Genomic DNA, 27,643 nt, shown 5'->3' with positions numbered 1-27,643 from the left:
TTTCTTATCCTACCTAAGGCTTTATTATATAAACAAAATACACTAAAAGAAACAAAGTAACTGAATGTATAACGTATTCCAAACTAAATAACCAAGCGCAGTCATCCTTACACAACAACATTATTAATGTGCACGTAACTCTGCCCAGATAGATTTGAACTTAGTCGCGCGCCAGACATAACTTTCGAAAGAAAATGGCGTTTTTGTTTATTTAAATAGAAATTTGGAGTCATATTGTGAATGAATGCGCATTGCAAGAACTTTTCCATTTGATCTGGAATGAATATATATATATTTTTTTAATTATTTTTTTTCTTCTTTCGAGTCTACGAAATTTCGTGATTATGGACTGGATTCATCTGTGCAAATTGTAGATGAAATGCATCGGACTGAAGCAGCGAGGTTGAAGCATGTTGACGTGTTTGTTCTGTCATTGTAGGAAAAATATGAAGTCTTTCAATTGCAATTATGAAAAAGACGCTATGGAATTTAATGTTTATTTCATTTTTAATTGCAGTAAGGATGATGTAATTGCATTTGGAATATAGTCGAAATTACAATACAATTTAGAAATGTGTAATCAAGCTTGATAACTCATGACATGGCTCATGTAATTCGGATTTGCAGAACTAAGAAAGTACATTTTGAGGAAATTCAGGATGTAAAACTTTTTTTTTGGGGGGGGGGTCATTATTACCAGCTAAACGAGACAGTTTATGCCTTGTGACTTGCATGTTATTTGTTGGTACCCACCAATTTTATGAAATCTGGCGTCTATAGCCAAAATCCGAAACATTGTATCAAAAAGGTTGACGCGGAATGTAGCAAAACAGCTGTTATGTGGCAGTCCACGAAACATCTGCTTTAGTTCATTCAGAAACAAATTTAATCAACCGAAACGTAAAGCGTCTGCTACAAGAGTACATGTTTGTTTACAAAGTAGTTCTAATACACTATTGGGCGCACGTATCCCGCACGTGAGTGCAATATTGTAAAATACTGAACCATTATTACAATGTCAAGTTAACGGAGAAAGAAATGAGCATATAATAATGAGGAATAGTGGTGATTGTTAACATTCTTTCTCATTTCTTCATGAAGTATTGAAGTTGCACCAGATATTGGTATTTGTACCTACATGAAGTTTGGAGAAAGTAAAGAATGCGTCAGTAACTTTTGTTGCAATGTGTAAAATAAGTTTTAATAGGCGGTTGTTCATTAATTTTATGGCACAAAAAGCGAAAAGCTTCACGCAGTCTTGGTTGTATGAACTTTTACCTAAACACCTGCATGAAGGTTATCACTATAGTACAGGGCATTAAAATCCACTTGCTTTGCGCCCTTGGCAAGCTCCAATTTGTCACGGACAAGCTCAGGTTTGCAAGGCACTTGCGTGGACAAGTCCAAAAGCGCGCGCGCGTGTGTGAGTGCGAGAGAGTTTGCCTTTTTCTACTTCGCAGTCCCGTCATTGTACACGCATCACCATCTTTGTTTTTCATTTTTATGTGATTGGGTAATAATTGTTAATAATATAGATAGTTAGATTTTTATTTGACAGATACGTTTGGAAATGAAAGACAGTCGTCTCTTGCCAATTAGCTGGAAATATAGAACCCAACAGCGGTGTTAATCAACAAAAATTGTTTACGTGATTATTACAGGAAATGGATACATACTTACTGTTTGGCAAATAATTAATAGTTACAATGTAAGCGTTTGCAAATAATTCTCAGAGTTCGGCCTGCCAAAGATAGCTGCATGTCGCAGATTTCAAGGTGAAAATTGTATGATGAGGGAGCTGAAACTGACGCGAGTGGTCACTACACTCTCCATAGAAGAAACAAAGTGTGTTCATTGTTTTTGGAATATTTCAGCGAGGGGCTTGATTTTCTTTGTTTTCTTGCTAGATCAGGGGTCTCGAACTCAAACCACCTGGAGGGCTACATGAGGGCATTTTGGATGGCACGAGGGCCGCGCCACCTTTATCTCTCGTGACACCTTGTAACGCCAATGACTTTGTGGGCCACATGATACGGCTTGGCGGGCCGCGTGCTTGAGACCCCTGTGCTAGACGGATAGTTAAATCTGCTTGCACAGTTGAACTTCAGTAGGAAACGTAAAGAGAAAAAAAATTACATATTAAAACACGATTTAAATCAAGTTTTGTTCTTAGCTGTTTTATTTTTCAGTTTAGTTCTTTGCCTGAATATCTTTATTTCTTAATCTTTTCAAAAACATTTACCAATCAATGTATGTTTTTATACAGGTATATGTCTTTGCTGATCTATCTGCATTCTAACCCGTTTTTCCCCATCCGTATATATACATGTACTATTTGCATATTTTTTTCAGTACCGGTATATGTTACAAAAAAAAAACATAAAGAAAACATAAGTTTTATGGTTGCAAAGTAAATCTGTGATTTCCTTAAAATACCGGTTTATTTATTTTGCCATATTTCTTTAGTCTCTTTTTTTCTTCTGATACTTCGTTTTCATATTTTTGGACAAGCTCAGATCCACCAAGGGCACGTTTGTTTTCCAGTCAGCGTACTTGCCCAGGGCATGTTTACGTTTATAAAGTTTGTAAAGACCTGCAGTAACTTGCATCTTCGAGTCGGATAGTAGGACATCGGAACTTGAGAGCGTCCAGGTCAAGTTACTTTACTGATGACTAATGTATTCTGTATTCATAATAAAAGGACAATTTTTGATTTCCGTGCTGTTGATCTATCACTTTTATTCTTTCCATCTACTCGCATTGTTCATTACGTCTGAATGAAGCGTAACTTTTCGCAACTGTTGTTAGCTGACGTCATCTTTAAGAGCAAGAACATTCGATTGGTATCGGATGACCTTCTGAGAAAACGCTTCAGATTATCTTCGGAAAAATATCATGAATCACGAGTTGTATAAATATCATGAATCACGAGTTGTATAAATATCATGATTCACGAGTTGTACAAATATCATGATTCACGAGTTGTATAAATATCATGATTCACGAGTTGTATAAATGTGTTAAGGTGTTTCATCTCATCCTAATTGAATTGTAGATGTTGGGCCTTTTTTTTTTTTTTTTTTTTTTTTTTTTTTCTCCATCTCATGAAAGTGGAATTGGAAACAGAATGAGCCTTAAAGATTACAAACAGTTTGATTTCAACACAATTATAACAGACCGAGAAGAACGTATCAACTAATACACAACGACCTGACTTTATATGAAATACTATTATGTAGTAGCTTGTCTATCATTGTAAGCATTTGTGAGATATGTAGACATTTACATAATGCCTAATATCAAAGCCAAACGTGTTGCACAGAAAAATGTTATTCATTACTTTATCACACGCACAAGGGTAAGTTTGGTGGACATTCTACCTTGCTGTCTTGCATTGTATAACATAAAATATTCAGATGGGTACAACTTCATTTTCAACCAGTTTTTATCAAGTTCTTTGAAGATAATTAGCGTTCATACTAGTTAAGTTCACATGAAAAAATCTAGTGCAACAAGCTTTCCTGTTGAGTAAATGTTTATGAGATGGTGATACATTAATTATCTCAAGAGGAACATGCAGGATAATTGTTATTCCATTACTAGCATACAGAAAATTTTACTATTTGCATTAGAGGATTCTCAGAAATTGGACGTTGTCGCGCTGATTTTAACAAATGGCACGTGTCTACCTCGTCTGTCCAAGATTTTATAAAATGATTTTCGTGCCAATCTGATTAAAATCATATTTTCACTGTTGTACGTGAGGATCTGACAGCGACCAATTATGGGTCATGTTTTGGTGACCCTATTTATTACCATAATCGCTAATATATTTGGGCAAATCAGATGAAATCTTATTTCTCCGCGTTTGGCAGATTGAGCCGTATAACCGATGATCATAAATGCATGCCGAACGATTTTATTCACTTCTGAAAGCTGTATTTCCATTGGCTAATTCGTGTGTCACCAGAACATGCCCCCACCCCCACCCCAGTGGTCGCTCAGAACAGTGATCTCATTTTAATTAAATTGACTGCCGCGCTTTTTTTAAAAATGATTTGTCACGCACACTATTAGCATTGTTTAAAAAATTTGGATAATTGTCTGTAATCGTATTTGGCTTGAAATTATTCCAGAACTTCACAAATTACTTTCTCGTGCGAGTTTGCTGATGGCGAAATGTGGATGTCACGTTTTTGGTGTCGATGTATTTTGGTCAACGTTATGATTCTTGTTAGGGTGATCATTTGCGAGATGTTTAATAATTGAATTTATTTTTGAAATTTCAATATTCCTTTATGTTAAGGGTCCAAGCTATCCAAAATCGCTACAAAGTGCATCTTTTGAGCTCTTCTTAGTTGAATATCTCTTTCCAAGTAAGTAATATTGTATAGAAATGTGCAAGAAAATGAACCCTTTATGTCGTCCTTAAAACTATATCCGCAAGAGAGTTAAACAAATCAATGACATTTGCACAGGCTTGACGATCATTTTTCCTTTATATCAGATACTTAGAGAAAAGTCTATATTGGTTTTGTTTATTTTATTTATATTTTTATTTTTATTTTTTTTGTCATAGTGGCAATGAGGTCTCTTCAGTTTTCAGTCATTTTAAAGCATACCAGGCTGATTTACGACAGGTTATAAATCGCTAAAGATTTTAAAGATCTGGTGAATGTGTCATTCTTTCACATGATTGTTATTTCGATTATTACAGTTCCATAAGCATTTTTCTTTATTATCTACTAGAGACAAAAATTGTATTCACGTCATGGTACTTCCAGTCTCAACGAGTTCATAATGCTTCGATATACATATTATTATTATTATTATTATTATTATTACTGCAGCTAGTTCCGCTCAGGAATTTTGGAACACCGCAGAAAATGTGGAAGGCACGGAACAATGTTGTTTGCACTTGTGTTCTCGCACACTTCAATAATCTTCGCCTACTTGAATTGTCAAAAATCTGGATTTGTCTTCTGTGAATTGCACATTAAAAGTACAGTGTCGAAGCATAGTAGACTCGCCTAATTCCTATCCTTCAGGTGTGAGGTGGATATACGTGAAACCTCCGTCTATATATGCACATTCCGAATCGTGTATAGTTGGCTTTCGCTATGCCAGTATTGTTGACAGTACTGAATTTTAAAACTTCCATTCATGTCACTAGTATTTTGTTAGAGAAAACATTACCTGATCAATTCTTTACAATGATGTTCGTCTAGTATTGCATAAGTAATAGATTGCAACAAATACTGATCAACATAGAATTGCATATTTGGCAACAGTCCAAGTAAACTGTGGATACTGGCTTAACAATATTGGTACGCTGTAGATAACGGCTGTATGGACGGACGTTTTTACATGGATTCAGTTTAATACAGATCTTTGTTTATTTAGAGAGGTCTCGAATTTGATTTAGATAGGTATCTAATTCAGATAAAGACCTCTACAATTCAGTTAGAGAATGCTATATATCATTTATAGATCTCTGTAATTGAATTAGAGAGGTCTGTAATAGAATTAGAGACCTAATTCAGCGTATATCTCTGTGTTAAGATCTCGATTCGATAGTATTCATTTATCCAATATGGGTTTGGAATCCTGAAAATACAATTTAGAGACCTCTCAAATTAATAAGAGGTCTGTACTTAAATTAAAGAGGTCTCTAATTCATTTAAAGATCTCTTCAGTTCATTTGTGGATTTGTTGACCCAATGCCAAATTAGATATCTCTTGTTCGTTTGTATAGGTCTCCAATTCAATTAGAGAGAGCTACAATTAAATTATAGACGTCAGTAATAATTAATTGAGATCACTAATTGAATTAGAGAGCTCTATAATTGATACACAGAGTTCTCTAATTAAATTGTAGAGAGGTCTCTTAACCCACTTATGTGTATGGGATAGTGTCCATTCTCCTTATATATAGTTCGTTTCAGTAAAAGTATCAGACTTTATGATCTTATTAAAACATTTTACAAAGAATAGACTCACTTTCCTTCGAGGTGAATTTGTTTTCATCCTAAACCAGGCAACTGCCATGTAAAATAGCTGTGATAGTGTTGTCTCCCTTAATATTTTCCACTGATAGAAGAAAATGCATTGTAAGCAGGGACGCCCGTAGAATTAGTTTCAGGGAGGCGGGGAGGCAGACATGTAGTTTCCATTAAGTTTTACGGAAGTAAGCCATAACATGTTTCAAACACGCGGCCCGTGTAGCTATTTCTTGCGGGTCCTCATATGGCTCTTGTGGTGATTTGAGTTGGAGACCCCTGATTTTCAGTTTTGTGTGTATATATATGTATGTGTGTGTGTATATATATATATATATATATATATATATATATATATATATATATATATATTCAACCACTGATGCAGTCTGATTGCATCAGATCTCTTACTCTTCTACGTGAAGATCCGACAGAAATCTGAAAGTGGATCCAATTGTTCGGCACGTATTGATGCTCTTCAGCCATACTGCTCTGTCTCCCAAACGCGAAGATATTGGACTTAATTGCTTGGATGATAAAATTGACGAATATGGTAATGATCACCAGAACGAAATGGTAACTACATCTAATTTAAGGAAGAAAATCAATCGTCTTCATGAAGATTCAGAAATTTTCGTGAAAAATTAAAAATTTGAATATCCCAAGCAACATACTTCATGAGATGAAAAAGTCACTTGTAAAGGCACATTTCTCCTGAGGATTGTGAAATTCTTCATGACGAAATTTAACCCTTTTTTTTTTTTTTTTTGTCGTGAAAAATTGTTCGGATAAATCAGAATGACACTTTGTATTAAAGAAATATTTGGTTTTAAAAACATGCGATATTCTTGTATTAGGAACAGAATGGAAACACGCTTTTCGCGAAGGAAGTGAGCGTCTTCATGAAGATTAATTTGTTCACCCACCAATCCGCAAAAATATCTTTTTCGCGAAGACTTTCCAGTATAATTTCCCGATAAATAATTATGCTTGAAGATTCTTTTTTTTATGCAGAATTATATTTTTGATCAAGCCCACTTTATTGTGAAGCTAGACGGTTGACGTCAGCAGTTGTAGTTTTGGTTGTTCATTTGGATGTATTTCCTAAACTCCTTGATAATTTACTCATAGTCGAGATGAATCACATTAAAGGTAAGACAAATAATCTTGTAACATTCTCGCGCAACCATTTGCCCTTGGTGTAAAGGTCGCGTTTTCTTTGTTGTTGTTTTCCTTTCTTTTTTTTTGCGTGGACTAGAAATGCAGGACAAGTATGTCTTGTTTAAAAAGAAATGTGTACTATTTAGAAATAAGTCCTCGCACGAAAGAAATCAGTTCAAGTAAAAATGATAACACTGACTGCTCATGTTGAACATACCAACAATTTGAAGGATACCCTCACTGACCAGAAAGTAATGGGCAAATGAAAGATGTTACCTTTTCAGTCATTTTTATCTGTCTGCCCTGCACGCCTTTATTTCATGTAGAAATCTTTGCTAATTGCTCACAAAAATTTAAAACTGACAAACGTTCATTTTGAGTGCCATCAATATTTTTCAACATGTTAATTTATATACTTTTGTCCACTTTGTGGTACCTTGTCAGTTTGCCCTCTCACGTGTTTACCTGTATTAAGAAATGTCATCAGTCAATCATACCTTGCACAGGTCAGATATAAACAGATAAGTAGTTGTGAAAATTGACACGATGGAATTATTAATAGGCTAAGATAAAATGGCGCGGTCTGGGTCTAATTGACCAGTTCAAAATTTTCTCTGAGCATATTTTTACTAATGAATCTAAACGGGTTTCCTTGTGCACTTGTATCCACTGTAAAAAAAAAAAAAAATTATTTTATAACTTTTAACAAATCTGACCTAAAACTACTGGCCAGAATTTTGTCAAAATTTCAGCAAGCGTTCTGGCATGAAACCCTTCATATATTTGCAAAAAATACAAAAGCTGTCAATACTTAAAATGAGACTTCTCTAAAACCGTTGAGTAGAGTTCAGGATGCTGAAGACCATTAATGTTTATACAAACGATGCCTATTCGTGATCAGATATAGCGGCCGTTATCACAAATAAACCGAGATGTAAACAACCCTACCTCCTTAACTGCTGAACAGAATTTGACGAAATTGAAAGCATCATGGCACTAAGTCCTATGAAATTTTTACAAATGCGTCCGATCTGCCATCAAAATATGGCCGCTGTTTAAATGTTTAAAAAATGCAAACCCGTTCTCAAATACCGTTGAAGACTGTAATCAAATTGTACAGGAAGCATCCTGCCACACAGGCTTTTAAGATATACATAACTAGCACTGATCTGCTTTAAAAATGTGGTCGAGTGTAACGTTGCCGTTTTAGTAAGAGGGGTGGTTAATTGGATCTGACTGGCGTTATCTAGGGGATGACCTCCCTCGATTTCATGGCCCGGTGTAAGTGGATAGATAGGACACCTACAGAGAACTGAGCAAGACTATTGGAAAGAAAAATAATACAATACGAGCCCCCTTAGACACGAAAAATAACAAACTTTAATCAGTAACAATTAATATATAGCAGCAACTCCAATTCAACCAAAGTTATGTCAACAGAATTTTATCGGTGTCTAATTTGGATTTATTTCATCATATTTCCTTCCTTTCTTGACCCGTGTATCACACTCCAGTGTTCTGTTCTGAACGCTTCATCTCTTTCTGGACTTCCGAGTCTTTTATTCTGAACACGTCATATCTTTCCGGTTTTCCGTCTTGGGACTGGCCCATCTCTCCCAGAAAACTCTTTCCTTAAATGACAAAATTATCCCTAAATCTCTACGCATCACTTCATATATGTACATGAAATTCCCTCACTTAGTTGGTCAGAAGCATAACTAGCTATCCAAAAACTGCATACATTCTGGACCGCTCCAGTGGCCTGTTGGTTAGAGCGTCCGCCTCGGATGCGGGAGGTTGTGGGTTCGATCCCCGGCCGAGTCATACCAAAGACTTATAAAAATTGTACTAACAGCTGCCTCGCTTGGCGCCCAGCATTAAGAGGTTGGTGTTATGACTGGTCGGCCTGGTGTCGGGATAATGTGACTGGGTGGGACATGATGCTACATGTCTGCGGCATGATGCCCCAGTGCTAGACCTCGCTATAAACTGTCGCACTACGGACATCGTAGCGATATGACTGATTTTTTTTTTAAAGCTATGTTCAGAAACCAAATTACGCACGCACGCACATTAATTCCGACCTAATTCGATAGATCATCACTCGCTTCACAGCGACCGACCATAAATTAACACACGAGTGGCGTATCTAACATTACTGTATCTCTTTACGTACGCTACCACATGCTCAATTACTATTGCATAACATTCACAAAATTCTAGCTCACAGTAATCTCTAACCTAAAAAATTATTTAAACATTACAAAGATATAAATATGTGATTATCGTTAACTCATGATAATTAGTATCGTGCTAACAAAGGAAATTATTTCATATAACCCTATGAAATCCTACACATGAAAACATGGATAGCATGCAGTAGTCAATACTATCAATGAACTAGTAACTGTAAAATTTAAGAGATATATTGCATAACAACTGTAGCATCAACAGATTTTCGTGAAATTTAATAAACGATGGATTCTAGTCGTATCACGTACATTTGCATGAAGCAAACGATCAAAAAATAGAAAATTACTTGAAAAATTAAAATAGCGTACCTTAATGATGTTCTCTTTCATAAATTGTTCATCCTAGCACTAAAATCTGTCCTTTCTTACAGGACAGCCACCTGGTCCCCTTTTCTTGTTTGACGAGGAAAGCACCATTCTTTTTAAGGCTTCCTCGAAGCCAAAGTTCTCTTCTCAGGAATTTTCGAACTAAAGAATTTCGACTATGGTGGACACTTAAATTCACATCACATCCAAAGTGTACGCCTCAATTTACGCAGCAGTTCCTAATTTTTTCCTCAAGATAATCATTTCTTCGTCAGATTTTGGACAGCCTAGAATCTCTGGACTGCGTTGCATATCAACTTCCCCTTGAAAATGACTATCTGACATGGGTTCCTATCAAGTGGTTATGGTTGGTAGTTCAAATGTTTACTTTCTCAGGATAGAGTTGTGATGCCCCGGTCAAATCTCATTGAGTCGTAGATGCTGGACTTTCAACTGACATGGGGGGGGGGGCGAAGAAAGGTCGCGGTGACCCTTCACAGAGACATTTCTGGCTCAAATGTGATACAGTTTTAATCTTCGATGCATTTAACTTTAAGGTTCAATACTTATTCAAAATTCCACACTTTACATTGATGTTACTAAAAACTAGACTGCAAATACGACATCGTTTTTTTTTCAGGACAGACGTGTGCATTTATTTTTTATTGGTATGTGTCCACAGGTTGACTACACTAGCAATAATTCACATGTTTCTGTTGTTGGAATTGTTTTATGCTATGTCACTATAACATGCTGAACTCGTTACTTATCTTCAGGAGAGGCGTCGAATAATTTCTTGTCTTTCAAAAAATGCATGGTACTGACACTAAACGACCATACCATCTAAACAAAATAAATATGTTGCTTTTGATTGTCGAACCCTGGGTCACATTTGCTAGAATAGTATCCGTGTCCGAAAAATCCTGTGATACTTTTAATAGCATCGAAATAATTTTGGTGGTTATGTATGTTAATGTATTTTCCATCTGGAAAATTAGGTCCTGGAAACTGCAAAAGTCCACGGACGAGTTTAGGTACACTTTAATGGTATACGGAGAGGTGAGTACGGTTTTAGATCGTTGCATTTCAGGAACTCGGCACGCGTACTCTAGAAGTTCTTGTTTGTTCCCAATGGATTTCTGCTGCTCTCCGTTGTTGGCTTGACTAATGCTTTTCCATAAGTATTTCCATTCTGGTGTATCAGTTCCTTAAGTGGTTGGAGCGGCAGCTTCGGATACGGGAGGTCGCGGGTTCGAACCTCTGCCGAATCATAGCAGAGGCTTATAAAAACTTTACTAGTAGCTGCAGGGGAAACATGTCACATGTTGGACGGCTTTCCCATCAATCTTGTGAAACTCTTCGTTCAATTGTTTTACATGTTGAATTTGTCTTAAGTTTTTTGGATGAACATAATTAAGTCTGCTGGTGTACGGAATTCGACCCAAACAGGAGAAATGAAACCCGTCAAACACAGACAATTTCAAACAATTTGGACACAGCTGGCAAGACCGTGTTCCACACAGCGAGATCCTGCAGCGTGCAAGTACCCCCAGCATGTACTCCCTGCTAATTAAACGTCGCCTTCGATGGCTGGGTCACGTCCGACGCATGGAGGATGGAAGGCTGCCAAAGGACATCTTATATGGACAGCTGGCCACTGGCATGAGAAGAGTCGGACGCCCCTCACTCCGTTTCAAAGATGTGTGCAAGAGGGACATGAAGGCATGCAACATTTCACCCGATGGCTGGGAAGAGCTGGCCGAGGACCGAGGCACCTGGAGACTGATGGTAAACAATGGCATATCAGTCGCTGATGCGAGGAGAGGCCAGTTGGCGGCAGAGAAACGTAAGAGAAAGAAGAACGCAGCAACAACCACAGTAACGCAGACTTCCCAGTATGTCTGCACCAACTGCAGTAGGGACTGTCACTCACGTATAGGCCTGCACAGCCACAGCAGACGATGCCAACAGTGACAGACAACACCCCAAGGGCGCTATTCGCATGGTCTTTCGAGACCGAGTCGCCAATGATGATGATGATGAACATAGACTCTTGTAAGTCTGTATTGAAGACAAGTGTTTTCTCTGCAGGGACTTGAAACTTTTACGCCGTAAATTTGACCGTTTAAGTGTATTCGTCCGTTCTACATTTTCCGGAAGTTATTTTGCGGGCAGCTTGAATGCGAAAATAATCTCCAGCTGCTACCGAACGATGACAGATATTGACTGTCGATCTCGGAGGGGGTGGATTTTGTTGGATAGGTCTCTCTCATTTGCTCTTCACACTAAAACGTGTATCTGGGTATGAGGCGATCCGGAATATCGTCGATATACTTATGGTTTCTCTTTGGAAGGGTGTGCTTTTTCATGATAGTGGACGATTCAAGATTCACTGTATTTGGGTATACTCTCCCTTTGTATAGGGCCCCTGTGTAAGATGTTACTATCGTTTAGAGTCGAACTGAAGGTTAATCGTACATGTAAAGTGGGACATTTTGCAAAGTCAGTAAATGTGTATATATATATATATATATATATATATATATATATATATATATATATATATATATATATATATATATATATATATATATAGGTAGTTTAAACTAAAACTAAAATCTAATTAGTATTATTGAAATTAATTAAATTGTTATATCATAATATGTTCTTGCAATTTTCATTGACCTTTTGTCTGCCCGATTTTTGACAATGAGTGAAAAGACTTGTGTGAATTTTAAAACGGCACATTTAGGCATGTTTCTCAGATTAGACTACTTAGGTATTGAGTTCATCATTCTAAGAACCGAATGTTTTAAAAACTTTTATAAAACGTTTTCATGATAAAGTTGTACGTTTGCGATATTACGGTCGAGACGGGACAGGCTAACAAAAATAAAAGGAAAGAAATTGGGAATATCGCCATATTGTAGATGCCAAATTTTATGAACGAAACTCCGATCTTCTATAAGATCGTCAAAGAAAAGTTTGAGAATTTTTTTAATGTTTGAATATTGTAAAGGAAATAAAATCACAAATTTTGCAACAAAAAGACCTCTAGTTTCATTTAATTTTCTTTTTGTGTGAATAATCATTACACTTTCTTAGCAAATAGATGAGACCGAATAGATGGAAAATTAAGTATTTGAATAGTTTTTATATACTACAGTACTATTGAAATTATTTGTAAGTCTTAACAAGCAATTTATTTGTTGGGTATCATTTTAGTAGTGTATTTGCTGTTAAGTATTGTGTCGATGATCTCCGTTAATTTAGATGGGCTGCTAATTTCAGTTCATACCAAAGGGTTCAAAAACTCATCGATAATTGACAGTCACAAACGATCTTGATTTTCGCCTGTCACTTTCGTTTAAAAATCCAACTTACTCGGACTAGAAGAAACCATTGATAAACGCGACCAGTTTCCCAGCGGAAACTTCAACTTGAAACTCTGAGAGTGAAAGTATAAGTATACGCTGTCGTTCGAAATTTTCTCGAAGTTAATTGGCCGCAGACCACAATTATTTTTATTCTGTTTTATGTATAAGCATACAATAGTATGCCACTTTTAAGATAACTGCCGGATCTTAAACTTTATTGCCACCTAATCACTAGATTTTAACAATCCGATTATAATGAGATATCCGCTGTCCGACGTGAAGATCTGACAACGATCGCTCAGGGGTTATGTTCTGGTGACCTTTGAATTAACCAATGGGAATGCAGCTTTCAAAAACCTGAAGGTGAATTAAATCTTTCTGTACACATTCATGCTCTTCATCCACATTCTCCAAACGCGAAGTAAAAAGACTTCATCTGATTGACTGATAAAATGAGCGATTATGGTAGTAATAAAGGTTGCGAGAACATGACTCCAAAGCGCTCGTAGTCATATCTTCATGTTTAACAGTATAGTTATGATTTTAGATTTTACAGGTCTGGTATAGATAAAACATTGCTAACTGGGCTACTGGGTTACACTGTGCCAAACTTAGCTCCTATATTTATTGAAAAAGCAATCCAATTAGGCTTTTAAATATGAAAATGAGGCTGAATAGTAAGGATATAAACTATGATTTCCGTCCTCATCATGAAATGGCTTGATTGATACAATGCTGAAAATGTAAATTTAACAAAATATGAACTATTTTTAAAGGAAAAATATTAAAATATTATTGTGAAATTTCCTTAAGTTTTCCACAATTTTCCATACTGGTTCATTTTTCTTCCCTGCTTTAGAAGTACTTGTCTCAAGGAAGAGATGAAAAAGACGGTATCCCTTGCAAATAAAAATCTCCATACAGACCTCGAACCACAATGATTTGTTTTCTGTTTTATGTATAATCATTCAACATTACGTCTCTTGTACCATAACTGATAGACCTCTATGGATTTTTGGGGGGATTTTTTTTTTGTTGCTACACATTAACCCATCTTAGTTAAATAAATCCTGCAAAGCTTCATCGTAGGTTGACCGGCACCTTTTTATTATTACTAACGGAAACGAATTTACGTAGAGAAAGTAACCAAAAAGAGTATGCATGACCCAGAAAGCAGGGGCATTGTACACGTTACTGCTTTCGTTTAGTAACCAGCAAATGCAACTTTCTATTCAATTTCATAAAGTTTCTTGTCTACCATTTCATAACTATTACAGTAAGTGACTTTAATACACTAGTTACCGGCAAACATTCATGCAAACAAAGCACTATTTCTAAGGAATGCCTTCCTGATTCTGGTCACCCTCGAGCCTTGCTAGGTGGGAGGTCATTGTGGCTTGATGCCAGCTTGCTCGCAGGTTACAGTGCGATATTCACTAATGGATGACCTCTCTCTCTCTCTCTCTCTCTCTCTCTCTCAAATTTAGCCGAGTATTAATTGAAGATGAAAATCGTTTGAGGGCAAGATATTAATAAGTATGTTTCTTTGATGATTTACAGAGCATGGAGGTCAGCCATCAGGTTTGGACAGCTACGAATTAAATGATTCTGTTTGGACAATTACAAACAATTCAGTATGCGTTCACAACGTGAAGAACCAGACTTGCTCCATACTGCATTAATTTGGGATAGTTTGCAGCACACGTTCTGCCAGTGAAGCAACAGTGGGTATCAGGTCAGTGAGCGTATTAAATCTAAGGTGAGGAAATTAAAACTGTACATCTTTAAGAAAGTAAAGGACTAATTTTTCCACGTACAATATTGACTTTGGATATTGTTGGTTATAAAAGTAGTTTTCTTTTGTTGGTATTAATGGCCTTTTTAACTTATTAATGCTTATATCAGATTTAGTCAGTTTCTTCTGACCCTTGTCACCCCATTTTTGATATTTGGACATGTTACATATATTTGATTTAATTTATTTTTAATTTGTGGTTGATTTGATTTGATTATGGGTTTTGGAGTCTTTTTATTTTCTTTACATGTCAATATAATGTAATTTTGTTTACTAGGAATTTGATATTTTACAGAAAATTCAGTTTGATCCGAGTTTTCCTTAGATATCTAATAATAGAAACACTTGTTTCTATTTTTGACATAGTTCTTGGCCTTGATTGAGGGTCAAGTAAACAACTTTTTATAGGAGTAAAATGATTGGTTCTTATCAAGGACATACAGGAGCTATGTGACTTTTACATGTAAACATGGTCACGTCATCCTCTATTTCGCAATTAGGCATTTCCGAAATTGCGAAATACTTAGTATTAATAGTGATGTTTAGAGAGAGAGATCTCAGAGTCCGGGCTTTTAAACACATGATGTCAAGTTGTTTTCTTCTGTTGTGAACAGTATTGAAGTATTGAATATTTGAGTTTTTGAGTTATCAGTTAATTTTTCTCCAAATTATTTGGACTCTAAAAGATTAAATCGTTTTTTTCTGGAAATATTATTGTATTCATACAGAACTCTTGAACAAGGACATTTCTTGAAATTTTTTTTTTGGATTTCCAAGACCGGAGGATTAATTAACATGTTTCTACAAGGAACTGTAGACGTCAACACAGTACAGGCTACATCATACGTCATCGCCTTCCATTTTGGATTCTTCGTCGGGAATCGAACTTGGAACCATTTGAACATTTCAATGTTAGGACTTCAAAAGTTGTATTCGTGGATTATTCTTTTATTAATTTTGGATTTGATTCTGGAAACCCAAAGTTCTCATGTTTTTTTTCATTATTACAGTATTATTCCAGGGAAATAAATTGTTATATTTTTCAAAATTTGTTGTTTCACTCTTTTCTTGTGTTACTGTTTATTCGAGCATAAACACGTAACAGACATCTGTGTTGGGGTATAGGGTCAGAGTCCATTTCTTATCGAAAAGTTTTAATTTCGGTGAGCTTTCATCGAGATTCACCTGCATGAACTCGATAGGAATATGATTTATTTTTATGTTTTATAATTTTATATTCATGTTTTAATCAGGCAGAAGTAGGTATTTTATTATTTATGTAGTTGCTGAAATTTGACCTGGATATGTCCATTTGCATCCCGAGACACATGATTATACAGATCTCGTAACCAACATGTCAATGACATAAATTATGAGGCGCCATAGCGGACATAAGCTGGTCAAATCAGAAAGTTGCAGTTGAAATTTCGCTGTCGTATGTCGAGAAATCCAATATCACGTGTTGGATCAAATTGCATATCCTTAAAGGTCCATTTCTTATCGAAAAGTTGGAATTCGCCGACACCATTTTGTGTCGGCATGGGGTAGCCGCTTATTAGCCGGCCCAGCAAAGTTGAACGACCTTTCATCGAGATATACCTGCATGAAATCGGTAGGAATATGATTTATTTTCTCAAACATCGTGAGTATGGCATACGTCATGTCTTTAATTCGCTGACAGACGACACGAAAGTACGTCTTTGCTGAAATTTGACCTGGATCTGGCCATATGCAATACGAGTCACATGACTTATTACAAATCTCGCAATCTCGCAACCTACATGTCAGTGACATGAGATGTCATATAGTCACGTGATATCGACAATAAACAAATTTCCAATGTTGTTGTACATAGAATCTGAACATATTATATAGAAGTCACTTACTGTTGTAAATAAATAGAATGCACACTTAATTCTCAACATATTTATTCTGAGAACAACGACCAGAAACCTGTCGGTATCGCAGCGGGATGGAGAAAACCATTTTCAAGAAGTACCGAGCACGTGACAGCGATGTTTCTTGTTGGTGTCACGTGACTACCACATTGACATGCGCTCTCTGAGTAGTGTCTCTGTTTTTCTTCAAATTGCTGCAACATTTACAGATTTTCGGTCGTTGTTTTCACAATAAATATTTCGAGAAGTTTATGGGTTTTTTCTTCATTTTTCTATTGTAGCAGGAGCATATGTTTTATAATTTTATATTCATGTTTTAATCAGGCAGAAGTAGGTATTTTATTATTTTATGTAGTTAATGTTTATTATTGAGTGAAATACAGTCATCAGTTGCAATTATTGTGTTATTCTCATTTTACACATATTTAGCCATTTAGGTAACCTTGAACCAGGATTACCTGTTAGAGTTTTGTTCACTGAGCAATGCAACTACCCTGATTGCTGGTCATGCTGGGTTGTTCTATTGTATGACAAGTGGTAAACAGCTTTCTGATTGGTTAGTTTGCTACTTGTCTGTATAAACAACATAGTATGAACAGCATATTAGTGGTCAGTCCATTAGAGTTTCTGAAGGGTGCTGGTCATGGCATTGCATTAAAGTGCCTGATGATTCTTGTGCTTGCAAGAAGATGTAAATTGGCCTTTGTCCCATATGATAAGGTAAATAGATTTATAATATGGTTAATGTAATAGTTTATTTTATATGTACTCTGCATATTTCTCGGGAATGCATGTTGATGTATTTTAGTACATTTTATTTGGTTATCAGCCTGCATTTTATTATTAGCATATCGTTCTGTCCATACCTTTATCTGTCTGTCTGTCTGTTCCCTACTTTTGCTCTAAACACTGACTATTGTTTAGGTTTAGTTGATCCACTATCTCTCTAGATGGATAATTAATAAATATGTGGAATTGTAAGTTATTCGTATTGAATGTACTGTATAGAGAATCAATGTAAACATGCAGAACAATAATACACTGATGACGATATTATTTAGTATTGTAGTAAATGTATTTTTATTGTATTTGTAGGGTGTATGTAACAAAGCAAGGAGAAATGTCTCAATCTCCACCTATCAACCCAATAATGCACAATAAATCCAATACTAACAAAATACTGGACTTGTATCGCCTTACCAGTGAGTAGAAGGCAAGTGCGGTAACACTATAAAATTACGTGACTTTGAGTTATATGTTCGATTTGTTTTCCTACAGCAAAACTAGAAATGGTGTATTGTTGATATCACATGACTGTACGACCTCTGATGTCATTGACATGTAGGTTGCGAGAGTTGTGTAGTCACGTGACTAGGAATGCAAATTGCCAGATCCAAGTCAAATTTCAGCAATGATATACTTCCGTCTCCTCTGTCAGCGGGATAAAGTCATAACGAATGATATGATCGCAATTTCTGAGAAAACAAATAATATTACTATCGATATTAAGCAGGTATATTTCGATGAAAGGTCGTTCAAGTTTGCAGGGCCGGCTACCCCATGCCGACACCAGATGGTGTCGGCGAATTCCAACTTTGTGATAGGAATGGACTCTGACCCTACACCCCAACATAAATGTCAAAATATCAAAAATGGGGTGGCAAGGGTCAGAGGAAACTCGGACTATATCAGATTGAGGAATTGGGAGTCAACTGCCTTTTTCACGTTGACACTGCGTCACACAACCCAGACTGGCGCGGATGGGTATTGGACCCACGACTTTTGGATTACGAGTCCGACGCTCTGCTTATTGAGCTACTGTGGAACTGTAAGAACGATTATTTGTTTCTAAGAGCATTAAGGATCCTACTACAGCCCTTTCCTTCCTTTCGTTATCTTTAAGGATCCAGTAGCTTGTTCATTTGTTCTTAAACCGGTAAATTCATATTTTTTCATGTATTCATTCTTTGATATATATATTGCTTGGGCCATATTTAACTTCCCCCTCTCCCTCCCCTCCCCCCAAGCAAGGGACCAAAAATAGGGTTCCATTTACAAGGACAGAGTATATGATGCGCAGCAGTAGTGTTCTGCAGTCTTGATGTTGAAAAAGAAAACGACGAAAACTTGTGAGCTTTTTCTTTATACATTGTAACTACCATATTAAATAAACTTGGTGATACAACAGTTCACTGGTGAAAATGTTAGAGTAACTACGAAAGGAGTAATTTATTATGCCGGATTCTTTATTTCCTTTTCAGACGTAGATTGGGATCTACTATTCCTTGACGTTAAACCAATTCCAATATTGCCCGTGTCCTCGACAAACATTTTTTTCTGCTAGTTGGTATCATGTGCTTGTTATTGATATTATCATTGACGCTTTGTTTAGATTTTGATAAATCGATGCTTGGTTGAATAGTTGCAAATCTAGTTATAAAATATAAAAGTTTATGCGTACCGCCGTCACTAACTTGTACGTTTAATGAAATTTTTCAGAGGTAGAGGGTATGTTTTTTCTTTTCTTAATCCGACCATTTACCTATCTAACCAATGTAAATTCTAATGTAAATTAGGTTTTAACATGTAAACACATAAGAAACTATTTAGCGACAAGCCTACAGATAAGTAAATAGAAACCAGTTATGAATATATTAGCAATGCTGTTACTAAAAAGCGGCCTTAAAGCAACTTTTGTACAGGCTATGAAATGATTTTTACAGTTTTCGAGCATTGACATGACCAGTCTGTTTGGAAAGATTGTCATTCTTTCAACGCTACATTATCTTAAAAGTTCAAAGCATCGGTAGAGCATTCTGTTGTAAATCATGCGAAAATATTTATTTCTGTTGATCACGGTCAAGAGTATGTTTACAAAATATTTGAAAATAATAAAATGATATATTTGCAAATAAAAATTGAATTCATGCTTCCTTTTTCTGCATCAAACGTTCTCATTTTCCCCATTCTAATATTCAGAGACGGAAGTTACGTTTTGCTATTTGGAGGCACTTTAGCTATTTCATGGTTTAAGAACTTCCCTCAGAATCTTTATTTGTTTTCTTCTTTTTCCCCACTGCATACTTTGTACATCGCCCGAGACTCGCGCTATACATCATCCCGTATTCTGATCGGTGGATATAAATCACGCGATAGATTAAATGAGTATAGGGCAAATTTAATCCATTCTCAAAGGGATCAAGATCTGGCTCAAGTGTCGGAAGCTCCACTCGAGTCTCTACCATGCTTTTCTATCCATCGATCCGTCCTTTAGGTGAATATTGTTTGAAACGTGGTGGCTACAGTTCCCCGCGACTTTTTTTTCGGGCCCCGCTCCCAGGGAATGGGGCTGTTGGAAATAGTGGGCGTTTAATATTTGGTAATAGTGGGCGTTTAATAACATTCAAAGCATATGATGTAAATGTTTGAAATTCGATACGTGTCCTTGTTTCATTCGGGTACATCATATATAATGCGTGTTTTGCGCCAGTGCCACTCGGTCATGCCTCGGGTGAGGACCTAGCCCCTGGGTCTCAAGTTAGAAACTATTTGAGATCCCCACCATATTATCATATATACATTCGCTGGATAAGAAGAGAAGAGAACATTCGCACAGTGAACTTCAGCCTTGTGTCTTGCTGAACCGCCTACCAGTATTGAGATGTCCACCATATACTGAGATGCTCAAAATAAAATTATATATATATATATATATATATATATATATATATATATATGTATATATATATATATATATAAATAAAATACAGGTTGGTTTATTTTTATTTCGTACTCTACGGAGATTCAAACCCATGTCCACGGGCAAATGACACCCATCGCCCTGCCTGCACAGACTAGTCTATATTCCATCACGATTAAGCGCACAGCACCAAAATATGATTTACACAGTTGCCTTTGACCCTGGGTCTTTTCTCATCCTCGGAGATTTTCTGGATGTGGCCTCTGAGTCACAACGTGGTAACTGTTTGACCCTGATCCTTGCCTACAGTACTCCCCCACCCCTCGGGTCAATCTGTGCATGACCCTTAGGTTACTTAATGGTCATGGGAAGAAAAATTCAGACGTGCAAACTGCGGCTTCTGTCCTTTCAGAAACAGCCTGCTTGGGGATATACCATGGCTTACCGTTGTCTTTCCTCTGGTTCCAATTGTACCAATCTAAGGCACATATTGGCTTTTATTTTTAGCAAATTACTATGATAATTTGATTTCTTTGGGAAAATTACATTTGACTGCTTAAATTTATGAATATGTTAACGCAATTTTCACCCCCATTAGAAAAAAAATCTCACCATATCTCAGTTTTGTGGATAAAATTTTAGAAAGTCAAGATTAGCTTTACTTAACTGCTGTGACAGAACAAGTATATACTGATTAAGAAGAACTAGCCAATTAGCTAATTTATGTATGATTTATTTATTTTCAGTTTAACATGTGCTAAAGATCACTTCTCATATACAATAACCTGTTTTATGAGACCACAAAATTCCATTCCAAATGGTGGATCTTTACCTGTATTAAGAGACACGTGTCTTCAGAGACTACATTTATCGAGTCCCCTAGGTGCTTACTTAAGGTATGTTTGACAGTGTATTATTTATTTATTTATTTTATTCATTTATTTATTTATTTTATTATTATTATTATTATTATTATTATTATTTATCACTTTTATGTATATCACTTCCAACTTATACGATGTTCTTTTCTTACGCACTAAAACATGTTATTGTACCGCATGATGTATGGATATGTATCATGGGCCAGTGGCGTGTATTACGGATAAATATTATTATTGTTATTATTATTATTATTATTATTATTACCGCTCCGGTGGTCTAGTGGTTAGAGCGTGGGTTAAATACCCCGCCGAGTCATACCAAAGAATTACAAAAATGGTACTAACATTTGCCTCGCTTAGCGTTCAGCATTAAGAGGTTAGTGTTTGGACTGGTCGGCCTGGTGTCAGGATAATGTGACTGGGTGGGACATCATGCTACATGTCTGCGGCATGATGCCCCAATGCTAGACATCACTATAAACTGTCACACTGCAGACATCGTAGCGATATGACTGAAAAATTGTTAAAGCTACGTTACAAATCCCAATCACACACACACACACACACAGAGATATATATATATATATATATATATATATATATATATATATATATATATATATATATATATATTATTAAAATCAGAAATTTAATTATACCTTAGACGACGTCATGTTCGATCAAGACGTAAGGGAGAAAAATCAATATGGAGAATAACTTCTACAACTATGCCAGATGAGGATCGAAAAGGTAGATATGGATCACATAAAGGGATAGGGAAATTTACATGTATCCATGGCAACTCGGCCTCAACAATATATGTTTTAGCTGACGTATGTTTTAAAAAATATATCATCCTTTGACATAGATGTTAGATTGGAATCAATACATATGCCCATTGTATTTTCCCTTGTCTATCTGGATAAACTAGAGCAAAAGGCTTTAAGTGTCTGGGACGTAGGGGTGGGGATGGGATAACGAAATAGAAATAAATAATGAACATAGAAGGAGGTCAGTCTTTTGTCCAAAATTGCAAAGATCTATTATCTAAAAATGGGGATGATATTTTAAAGGATGTACACAATAATTAAGAAATTCAATGAATGCGTCGAAACAATTACTGATATTTACTATGAGGCAGCCAACACAATGAAGACAATCATTAGAAAGCAAAACCTAGCTATGACATCTCCAGGAAGACTTGTTACGGGTCAGTCTTGGTTTGACACAGATTACATAACCGCCTAAAGCAAAGCCTTGAGATATCTAAGATAGTTCGGATTAAAAGGTACAAGAAAATAACTAGAAGATTATAAATTCTTTAGAAATATGTATAAGTCTCCTACAAGAAGCAAGAAAAAGCAATATAAATTAAAACAACAAATTAATAATAGCCTTTTATCTGCATTATACTCGAAAAGTAAACATCTTTTCTGGCGCCTTGTAAAGAATCAAAGTGTCGGTATGCAAAGCAGTACCATGTCTGTAACATGGTATGAATATTATTCAGAATAATATAATTTATCAAGTTCTGTTCAGGTTCACCTAGCATTGAGTAAACTGAAACATGACAAAGCTAGGGGAATATATGCTGGTATGGGCATCACAACTGCACCTATATTAACAATATAACAGTATTATTAAAGTATTCTATGTTGGATATTATCCAGAATATTGGTCAACGGCTATCATCATATACCAGCTTTGAAGGAAGTGGATGCAAATGAACCCTCCAATTACAGAGGAATTAGTCTCCTACCTGTATTAAGCTAATTGTTTGCATGGATTTTAAATAATAGGATGAATGGGTGGACGAAAACCAATTACTGGGCGAAAGCAATCCTGATTCTGAGCGGGTTATTGTAAAGAACATACAATATTTATATTATATATACTAATTTGTAAATTTTTAAGAAAACGTAGATTATGAAGTATATATTGACTATGAAAAAGTCTTTGTTTGGATAGAGACGTTTACTGTACCACAGGCTAGTTAGTGAAAATATTGATGGAAAAATGTAAAGAATCGTTAGGGCAATTTTTAATGATTTAAAAGCATGTGTCCTTTGAGCGTACGCTAAATTTGTGTTTTATCGCCTTTACTGTTTTCTTTATTTTTGAACGATTTTAAAACCTTTTTAGCTAAAGGAAACAGGGGAGTGTCGGTAGAGACCATAGAACTATTTTAGTGTTGTGTGTAGACGATTTAATTTTCTTTGCTGACACTGCTCGCCAGTTGCAAAAGAGGCTCAATAGGATGCATACATATTAACTAAAGTGGAAATTAAAAGTGAATATGAAAAAAAACGAATGTTTATATTTCGCAGAGGTGGCCATCTTAGAAGTTACGAAAAGTGGTAATATTTCTTATCAGAGGTAAATATTGAATCAGAAAAGTATTTCGGATGCATAATTTCTTTATTAAAAAAAAACTCGTGGTATATGTGCCAGAAAAACCTATCCTTGCAGGCGCTGAAGGCTATGCATATATTGAATCAAAATCTTTCAAAATTTGTCAGATTACCCATAACTGGATTGCTTCGTCTGTTTCACTCGAAGTTAATTCCCTTCGTCTGTTTCACTCGAAGTTAACTCCCATCGTTAACTATGGGCTGAGGTTTGGGGTTTCTACGATGTCAGTGATTGGAAAAAGCTTATTTGTCATTTTGTAAATATATTCTTGGTACATCTAAGTCTACTCCAAATGCATTCGTATATAATGAATTAGGATTATAGTAGTATGCATAGTGATTGATATGAACGTATTTTAAACTATTGGCTAAGAATTCAAAAAGCGCCAGAAAGATATCCTAAACAGTGCTACAATTTAAAGTTCAGATAGGGTGGTGGTGGATATTGTGTTAGCTCGGCAACAGTATTAAAAACTTTATATTTACATTTTGATTTGGCAATTTAGGGTGTGCTTGGGCGTAAATGATGAAAATACATGTCTTAGATTGTTCAGCCGGAGATGTGAAGATCTTTGTAGGCAAAAGCTGCAGGATGAGATTAAGTCGATGGAAATACTGCGTTTCTATATGTTATTGTTTGTAGAATTCACTTGTCAAAGATATCTAGAATTGTTAGGAAATAGCGATCTTTGTTATATAATCATTTTTGCTTAGAATGGGGAATTTGCCAATCAGAGGTACTCTGGGAAGATATGAAAGTATTTGTTATACAAAATGATTGTGAAATTTTTTAACGTTAATATCGAAAATGAGTTCCATTTTATTACTGCTTGTCTGCTATATGGTGAATCACGAAGAAAATATTTACCCACCTTTGTATATAAAAATCCAACTTTAGAACAATTTAGGACTTTTATACACAATGATCTTAGTAAAATTCTGATGACTAATGTTTACTATAAAACCGTAAAGTTTAGAGAAATCGTTTCATCATCGAATCCGGCTACATAAGACTCTAGATCAATATCACAAACATTCGTCCATGGAGGTTATAGAGTTCTCTTTACATTAGTTTTTGTGATTCCTGTGTAATATACTTGTATCTCACCCGATTCGAAAATTGCAATGATGATTACTTTCATGTATTACACTTCCAATAGATACGACGTTCTTTTGCTACTCACTTTATAAAAAAAAAAAGCATTTTGTACCGCATGACGTATGGATACGTATCATGGACCATTGGCCTGTATTACAAATAACACTATTACATTATTGTTAAATGAAATAAAAACGTACCATTCGTGTCATTTTTGTACCGCATGATGTATGGATACGTATCATGGACCATTGGCCTGTATTACAAATAACACTATTACATTATTATTAAATGAAATGAAAATATACCACATTGTTGTAGGTGTATTGATGAGAAAATGTCCAAAGTATGCGGTATTCACACTATACACGACTGTAGGCTAATCCGAAGTCTTTTGCACCTTGAAAAAAAGCCAGATTGTTAATTATGACTAATTGTAAGTTCAGTTATTTATAAGTAAACTTTTGTAGATAAGCCAGTTAAAAATGTATGTTTATTTGCTTATTATCTAATAGCGATTGATGCTTTTGGGGGTGTGATTTTGCCCATCCATTTTAAAAAAAGAAGAAATACCATGTCTTTATTAACCAGGCATACTGCCTCACTTTTAATGTTATGCCAAAAAAGACCGATAAAAGTCAGATTCACCCAACTGATTTACAAAGGAGAAAAACAATTACATGTATTGTAGTAGCCAAGACAATTATTTGTCTTCACTCTCATGTCATTACGTCAGAATGGCTAGCTAAGCGTTGTAGGATTGCACTACCCTTCCAGGATATAATTAGCCTGATCAAAAAGTGCTATTCTGTGCCAAATTCTACGTTGAAGAAACTAGTGAAAACAAATATGGCATAGGAACATCATGAACTTATATGGAGTCATTAAACATTTTGGAGTATAATTCAATATTCTAATAGACGTACAGTAAAGTTATTAGGACAGAATTTTTTTAGTAAAAGTAATAAGATTGAAATTTTCTACAAATTGTATTAAAAGTAATTTTTTATTAAATTATATGGAAAGTAATTTTCTATTAAAATATTATAAGATTAAATCCATTTATTTCGGTATTACAATTATATACCATTTAATAAAGATTGCGCTTTTATGATCAAAAGGCAAAACTCTCTATACATTTCCCTTGTATCATAAGTCAGCAAAAAAACTACACTCGGTCAGTTGTGAGATAGGCGAACTAAACAAATTCCAAAGATTCCTTCTGGAAGGGTAAATGAGCTGATCTGGCAAAATTGTCTACCTAATGACGTACATAGACCCAGATGATAGTCTGTAAGGAACGATGGAACCTCACTTTGAGATTCTGGCGAAACACAAAAACTAGACGTATGTCCATATTTGGCCATGTCCTAAGAAACTGGTATAAAAAGCGTCAATCGGCGGACACGCAAGTCCATTCGTCAGAAAATCAAAGAGGCTTGTATCGCTACAGGTAAGATTATCGTCTATGTACAATTTTTTATATAGTATAAGGATTTTTAGTGTTAAGATGTTAATCTAACATCCGTACGTTGCAACATTGGATTATTTTAATATTTCTTTACTATTCTTTATTATAATATATTGGAAATTTTAATGTTTGAAGAACTACTTATATTTACTTGCAATTATATTATTGATTATAGTTATAATTTTAAAAACAAAACACTTTCGCTACCAACTCCATACTCAGTTAATTTAGAAATACAATACTCTTTAAATAATAGAGTCTAACATGTTGACATTTTAGATTAGATTCAGTAAAATACATTTCTATTAAATGATTGCGGTATTCGTCTGAAATATTGAATTTTAGATTCTTTAGCTCTCGTGAATTTATTCGAGATTTAATTATCTGCATTATATTCTAAAAGGAAGAAATTATACAAATGTATGAAGTTGGTAAGTGAAGGAATATTTTAGTTTTATATGTATCTCTTATATCAGTAATTTAAGTTTATGTAGATTGATATTGGACTGTAATTTTATATATTGAGTATTTCAATAAAGCCTGTTCATTCGTCAGAAACAGAGACTTGTGTCGTTACAGCATCCCGAAGTACCCTTGCATCGCCATATTCCCTAGATGTAGCCATATCTTCGTTGTCAAAGTGACACCTCTTTCAAGAGAGCTTGAACTTCTTCCTTTCTCTCTCTCTCTTCCTATCGGATCATGGAAACAGCTTGACAAAGGGTTTGAGACGAACAGTCTCGTAAAAAAAGTTATAAAGTTATCTCGTTCCCTAAATGTTTACTGAGACGAAGCGTGTTCAGTTTTGAGTTTTCTCTGTATATATCTTTTGTTTTTCATGTTTATATAATTTTATCTCTTCTTTTCCTACTATATATAGTGTAATAATCTTTTTACGTACTTGTGTATTTGATCTATAATGCATAATAAAAGTTCATAAAGTCGTATACGGAACAGACCCATGTCATATTATGTACAAGTTCATAAAGTCGTATACGGAACAGACCCATGTCATATTATGTACAAGTTCATAAAGTCGTATACGGAACAGACCCATGTCATATTATGTACAAGTTCATAAAGTCGTATACGGAACAGACCCATCTCATATTATGTACAAGTTCATAAAGTCGTATACGGAACAGACCCATCTCATATTATGTACAAGTTCATAAAGTTCATAAAGTCGTATACGGAACAGACCCATGTCATATTATGTACAAGTTCATAAAGTCGTATACGGAACAGACCCATCTCATATTATGTACAAGTTCATAAAGTTCATAAAGTCGT

The 27,643-nt window shown here is 35.4% G+C and overlaps 1 protein-coding gene across 4 annotated transcripts in view; it reads left to right on the top strand.

Moving 5' to 3' along the window:
* LOC149784927 (cleavage and polyadenylation specificity factor subunit 6-like) overlaps positions 1–25,353 on the top strand; it is a 117,609-nt gene extending 92,256 nt beyond the window's left edge. For 2 of the 4 annotated variants that reach the window (XR_016425331.1, XR_016425332.1), the window contains exons 17-19: positions 14,656–14,830; positions 21,235–21,384; positions 22,034–25,353. The gene's annotated coding sequence lies outside the window, so the exon portion shown is untranslated. Of the gene's footprint in view, positions 1–1,907; positions 2,161–14,655; positions 14,831–21,234; positions 21,385–22,033 lie in introns of those variants that run through there. The other 2 variants (XM_089978547.1, XM_089978549.1) reach the window with 1 other exon arrangement.
* Positions 25,354–27,643: the final 2,290 nt, after the last annotated feature.

This window comes from Sinohyriopsis cumingii, chromosome 13 (genome assembly GCF_028554795.1).
Source record: "Sinohyriopsis cumingii isolate HCF-2022 chromosome 13, ASM2855479v2, whole genome shotgun sequence".
Classification (NCBI taxonomy): Eukaryota; Metazoa; Mollusca; class Bivalvia; order Unionida; family Unionidae; genus Sinohyriopsis; species Sinohyriopsis cumingii.
The sequence above is the reverse complement of the archived record's forward strand: the minus strand, read 5'-3'. Positions and strand labels throughout refer to the sequence as shown.